This window comes from Equus przewalskii, chromosome 2, assembly GCF_037783145.1.
Source record: "Equus przewalskii isolate Varuska chromosome 2, EquPr2, whole genome shotgun sequence".
Classification (NCBI taxonomy): Eukaryota; Metazoa; Chordata; class Mammalia; order Perissodactyla; family Equidae; genus Equus; species Equus przewalskii.
Window position 1 is genome coordinate 76,966,418 of NC_091832.1, and position 6,000 is coordinate 76,972,417.

A 6,000-nucleotide genomic window follows, 5' to 3' on the forward strand; every position below is an offset into this window, starting at 1 on the left:
GAAATTAGAAGGGCAAGCTGCTGGCCAAAAGTATTCAGGAGGCCTCCAATCTTTTTGTTTTTGTTTTTTAAAATAACTTAAGAAAGGACAAAAAGGAGAAGAAAAGAAACAAATATGTAGCATAAAACATAGCTGCAGTGGTTTACAAATCTGCAGATGGTTGCAAGAATTAAATAGGAAATCACAGCCACTTTCTTCAAACACTACTTCCATATCCACATTACTTCTGTCAGCACTTCAGCTGGATAGATTTCTTTTACTTGGTGTATGTGACCCAAACCTTCATTCTTGCAGGATCTGAGTCCTTGACATTCTTGTCTTTTATGGGAGGTTTCTATAGTTTTCTTTTGACTGATTGCTGGGCAAGAGAATACCAAGAGGACTGTCATGAATAGTGAAACTCCTCATCTCCTCCACTGCATTGCACCCCCCAGTTCACTATATTCCATTTCAATTTTATAATGGTATGCTGCTGTGCATGTACAATTTTATGGTTCAATGGATCAGATAATGCTATTTCTTCAGGATGGGAAGATCGGGTTGTAGAATCACATGGTATCCTCTGGACAGAAGCTTAGTATATACCAGGGCTCAGTAGCAACTCAGAAGCTATTTTTGAAATGGATAAAAGTTGCCAGCAGAGGGGAGCAAGGTCTTACTTCAAACTCTAGGCACCAGTGCTGTGATTCCCTTACTAGAGCTTGCCATAGTCTCTGTATTAGGCTCTCTGACTGCCGCAGACACTTCAAATACCATTGGGTCTACTGGGTCTCAAGACTTAAGTGTCAGCTTGCACTGCAGCCTGAATCCACTAATGTAGTTTATTTCTTTGGCTCCAACTGGCAGCATTATACGTTAATACTAATAAACATGTCAGAGCAGCATGCCCAAATGTGGCACACATTACCTGCAAAATCCAAAAAGGTAAACCAAGGATTGCTTCTCTCTTTGTGGTGAGTGGTAAAAGGTACAGCCACTCTCAGATCACTGGATGCTTAAAAAACTTTACTTATGAGGCGGACCCTCTATTCTCTGAGGAGTTTATCTCCTACACTTTGTTACACATATTTTTACTAAGGCATCTAAGTGGCTTGCCACTTCTTGCTCATCAGGTCCAGTTAACGTTGTGTCATCAATCTAATGTACCAGTTTACTGTTCTGCTATAGAGGTCATCCCATCCAGAGAAGTCCCTGTACCTCTGTTGAGGATATGGTGGGATATAACTCTTATTATTGGCCTAGAGGTGATGAGAAATGTTAGAGTGAGGCAGAATTAGCTTTCTTTTGGGAAGCAACTGTTCCATGTGTAGACATTTTTATTTTATTTTATTTTATTTTTTGCACTGGGGATGGCTCCCTTGCAGAGTTGAAAGTTTGCTTCTGATTGCACAGGAGTTCTGGAGAATTTGCGATGTTTAAGCTCCCAGCCTCACCCAAATCTGTACAAATGTCTTTATTCAATGCATCAGAGTTCCACTTCTTGTTTACCGGGACGATTATATTAGAAACCTATGGTAGAGCATTTAATTGGTGCTGCAAACCGTTTACGTAGGTTTCTCCAAGCCATAAATGCCCTGATACTATAGGAGAGGAGGAACTGATTCAAAACGTCAAGGAGTCTTTCTGCTTCTCTATACATATTCTTAATTGTAGGCTGATAGGTTTTAATTTTTCATATCCCTTATGTTTGTTCTCTGGGGCCAGAAAAAGAATCTGGATAGCTCCAATATTTCAAATCACTATTGTTGTCATAGCAACAAAATGACACAGCTACTAGATTTTCCTCCAGTTCCTCTTCATTCTATGCTACCATCAGTGAAAATGCTAGTAATCATGAAGCTACCATCTGCCATAAATTACCCAAGTCCTGTCTCCCCATTTACAAAGAGCATATCCCCTGCTCCTCAAATATGTGAGCAATTTAATCTTTGAATCCCATTATGAGGTTCCAATTCCCAGGACCACTTGCAACACCAACTGCTCTATATCTAGATGCTGGCAGAAAACAGATGACATACGCCAAAGGAATGATCCAAGGACATTTTACATATGAAGTGTGTGTGAGTAAAGAAAAACACAAAATTTAGTCCAATAATCCAGGATAGTGGCAGCAGAGATATTGACATCCTTAGGCTTAAAGAGATGAAGGAGGAATCAAGTACATGAGCCCAGAAATAGAGTCATAAGGAGAAGACCTTCCTGAAAGATGCAGTGGTCCTTGGTTGAGGACACAAATCACCAGAGGTGACCTATCAGAAGGAAGCCAGAGGAATAAATATCACAATCTCACTCTGCTTTCTTCTCTAATCACATGACCAAGCTCCCTGTTGGCTAAAGTCAACTGAAAGTCAGAGCAAAGGAAGACATTAATGTGGCTCATACAGGTCAGACACCTGGGGCAGAAAGTAGGAAAGAGAAGGAGAGAGAGTTAATTTGACAAGGAAATGGAAATATGCCCAGTACACCTGAGCCGTTCTTCCTTAAACCTAATCACAATTCGGATAAATGTTAGAATCTAAGAGGAACTGCTAGGCAGAGACACCGAGAGTCGGGTTGCACCACAGCTATTGATGGAGAGGACACGGTTGTTCATTATCAATGGTTAGTAAGTAGATTACTTGGTTGATTATTTGGTTTTGCGTGAGTACATAGAGGAAGACAGGAGAAAGAAGGACGGCACAATGTCTCTTTGACCTTGGTTCAGATACACCAATTATACATTTAGGGAGAGAAGATAACGAAGCAATGATTTCACAATAGTCTCCATGAGGCAGTATGGCACAATTAGTGCCATTTTGGATTACTCCCCAACCCCCAAATCTGCTTGGATCATGATGTGACTGTGTCAGAATGCAGATCAAAGGAATTCTATGCAACTTGGGCAGTTTGAGGTTTTGTCACTATGGGAACACCTTATAAAGTACATAGGTGTTCTCACATATGGTACTAGCATTGGAGGGTGAGTAAGGTACATCACAAAATGCCTTCATAAGTATCAGATATTGATGAAGGAACCAGAATGGAAGAACCTGGGAGGACTGTTTCTGAGCACACATGAGACAACTCTAGCGGCTCGCAGAAGGGGGATGATGAAGTTACTGGGGGCTGAGCTACTGTGTTCTGCAGGAGGAGTCAAGAGCCAGTGACATTTTGAACATTATCATTAAAAATTACCCATTTTGAATCCACAGCCTGAGGAGAACTGGGAAACACAGTTACACTGTTGACATCAGCTTTTAGGGGATTGGTTACCTTTCTTATATGAGCAAAACAGAAATTAGTTTGACTTTCTGAAATTACTTTCTATGATGTAACTTGATTAATTGGAATACAATCCTAGTTTAGTACCTCGAAAGACCACGTATTTTCCATTGTTTTCAACACAGACTAATAAGTGTAATAAAATTGTCCTCCGGTAGTTTTTTCTGGCTCATAGCAAACATAATCCATTCAAAGCTTTTGAAATAAGGACAATTATTCTTAAGGAGTTCTAAAAAGCCAACCCAAATCAAATAATATTAAAGAATGAAGAGATGAAATTTAGGAAAATATATTACATGGAGAATAATAAGTGAATGCAATACTTGGATAGTATTGTGCAAATGCCTATGATATTTGGTCAACTCGAATTTATTATATACTTAGATTTTAATTTTTATTGTTCAGTTACATTTTCATCCATTCAACAAACATTTATTGATCACCTGTGTGCTGATAACTAGAGAAATCAAAGTTAATATGACAGTTTTTGCCTTCAGAGAGTTCACATTTTAGTTAGAGAGACAGACAATTGCATTGAAGGGATAAAGTGTTATATAAAGTTACTTCTCCTCTAAAGAGAAGAGGTCTGATTCAAACAACAAAAAGTAAATTTATTTTTCCACAGAGACTTGTGGAAATGCAAAATAAGAAAGACTTCAATCTCAAAGCCTCTGCCAGTTTTGAATTACGAAAGGATGAGACTCAGCTTGGTTAATGTTTTATTTCATAGAGCGCTTTAACAAGTCCTTGGATGTGCAAAAGAGGATCTACTGGGGCCAGCCCAGTGGCGTACTGGGTAAGCTCACGCACTCCACTTCAGCAAGCCAGGGTTCACAGGCCAGGATCACAGGCGCAGACCTACACAGCACTCATCAAGCCATGCTATAGTGGCATCCCACATACAAAACAAAGGAAGATTGGCACAAATGTTAGGTCAGGGACAATCTTCCTCAAGCAAAAAGGAAGATTGGCAACAGATGTTAGCTCAGGGCCAATCTTCCTCAGCAAGAAAATAAAGTGGATCTACAGCTAAGAAGAGGCAGAGAGAGCTAAATTATACTTATTTTTTTAAAAAGAGGACAGTTGAGGGGCCAACCAGGTGGCGCAGCAGTTAGGTTTGCATTCTCTGCTTCGGCAACCCAGGGTTCACCGGTTCAGATCCCAGGCACGGACATGTGCCCCACTTATCAAGCCATGCTGTGGCAGGTGTCCCACATAGAAAATAGGGGAATATGGGCACAGATGTTGGTTCAGGGCTAATCTTCTAAAAAAAAAAAAAATTTAATAAAGGGAAAAAAAAAAAAAGTGGAGAGTTGAATTTCCAGAAGACACACAGGATAAAAGTGGCCCAGAAAATAGACAAGCAAAGAAACAGCATAGCAGGAGCCAAGATCCCACAGATAGGGTGATCAGAAATTCCCAGGAGAAAGGACATAAAGTACTTATCAGAAAATGGATGTCTGATACTCCAGGTTAAGTTGCATTGCTAGGATGTATCCCTCCTCCTCTCCCTAATCTTCAGCAACACCCTGCTGTGGAGGTTGGGTTCCACTTCTGCATCAGCACAGAGTAAAGAGAAGTTACTATGAGGATTTTGGATATTAAGAGGAATATCTACAATCCTGTCACATATTTTACAAAACCTGTTTTTCGAAGAGGAAGAAAACGTATTACACAGCTATTGGAGACTGAAGACTTAAAAGCAGTTAATCTGCTTTAATATGGCAATGTTCAAGTTCTTATTATATCTGATTGAGGCGGAAAGGAATAAAAGTTTCCTTTTCTAAAAAGAATGATTTCATTGCTAAGTCAGTGCAGTTTTATACAAAGAACAACCACAAAAATTCCAGCTCCAACTGCCTTAAAAATAAGACCAATGTATTGATTCATAGAACTATAATTCCAGAGTTATAGTAGGATTATTTGACCCACTCACTCTGATTTTCTTTTAATCAGCTTTAGTCTAAGATTAAGATTAATTCTTCTTATGGTTGTAGCCACTGATGTTTTCTCTAGCTGGAAAGAAGGCACTTGCTTGCAGCTTCCAAGAAGATGTCCTAAAGTTTATCCTAACTGACTTGCCTAGGTCATATGGCCAGCTTTAACCCAGTGCATATGTCCAGGGGAGAAGAAATGCAGTGGTTGGATTTGGGACTACCACTAAAGCCAGGAGTTAATGGAATGTGTGGCTACTTTTAATAATGGGGAAGAAGAAGAAGAAAGGAATGCTAAGCAGAGACAAATATGTCCACTAGAGTAGATAGATGTGGGAAAAAAATAAGGCTAATTCTAATAAAGGCGAAATTTGATGACTTTATCCAGAAACATGCTTTCTCTAATCTTAGAAACCTTTAAATTGATTTGGTTACTTAGTATTTGCTATGAATATAGCTTTCTACTCATTTCAAAGAATATTCCCTGAACATTGTGTAAATTCTGGTAACATTGTAAACTCACTTGGAATAACATCATGTGCTACTAGGTATACAACTTGAGAGCATTTCAAGGCCATGAAAGGAGTTTGAGGCCCAAATAAACCCTGAACTGCACTGAATGCCCCCTCTGTTTTCAGCAGTTTTATAACATCATAAATAGTTTTGTGTCTGATACTGCTAATGAGATCCATAAAAGAATTTTTAGCCCACAAAATTCCTTGTTCAGCACTCTCCTCTTGGAAACAGTAATTAGGTTTTTTATGTGACTGTGCTAAAAATACATAGTGGTTGGATAGCTATTTTT